Source organism: Etheostoma spectabile, chromosome 19 (assembly GCF_008692095.1).
Source record: "Etheostoma spectabile isolate EspeVRDwgs_2016 chromosome 19, UIUC_Espe_1.0, whole genome shotgun sequence".
Taxonomy (NCBI): Eukaryota; Metazoa; Chordata; class Actinopteri; order Perciformes; family Percidae; genus Etheostoma; species Etheostoma spectabile.
The window spans coordinates 15506026-15506493 of NC_045751.1; the positions used below are offsets into that span (position 1 = coordinate 15506026).

At 33.3% G+C, this 468-nt stretch overlaps 1 protein-coding gene across 1 annotated transcript in view; it reads left to right on the top strand.

Moving 5' to 3' along the window:
- The window catches only part of LOC116707432 (uncharacterized), a 7377-nt gene that overhangs the window by 583 nt on the left and 6326 nt on the right, over window positions 1-468 (top strand). The gene's annotated exons all lie outside the window — the stretch shown is intronic.

A 468-nucleotide genomic window follows, 5' to 3' on the forward strand; every position in this document is an offset into this window, starting at 1 on the left:
GAGAGAGAGAGAGAGATCTGCAGCTTCAACGGCAGATGTCAATCTCAATATCACTAAAGATTTGACTCAAGTAGTGTTAAATTGTAAGAAAATTGTAATTTACTTCATTATGCCACTATACCTGCTTCATACCTATTCTACACTACTTTTCAGAGGAAATATCAATGTGTCAGTTTCACAGCTGTTACAGTTACTAGAAGAGTGTGTTTAACAGTAGCTATATTTACAGCATAATAAATAAAAAAAATCATAATAATGCAATATGGTAATATATTTTATATATTACCAGGGGCATCGGTTTGGTTTAAGAAGTGTAATTACATGATTACTTAGAACCCTTTCTACTTACCTTAATATATACTTTATGATAGATACTGTATTTTCCATAATACACAGAGCTTTGTGCTTTAGGCCTTATCATTGACTTGCGTGTGTGTGTGTGTGTGTGTGTGTGTGTGTGTGTGTGTG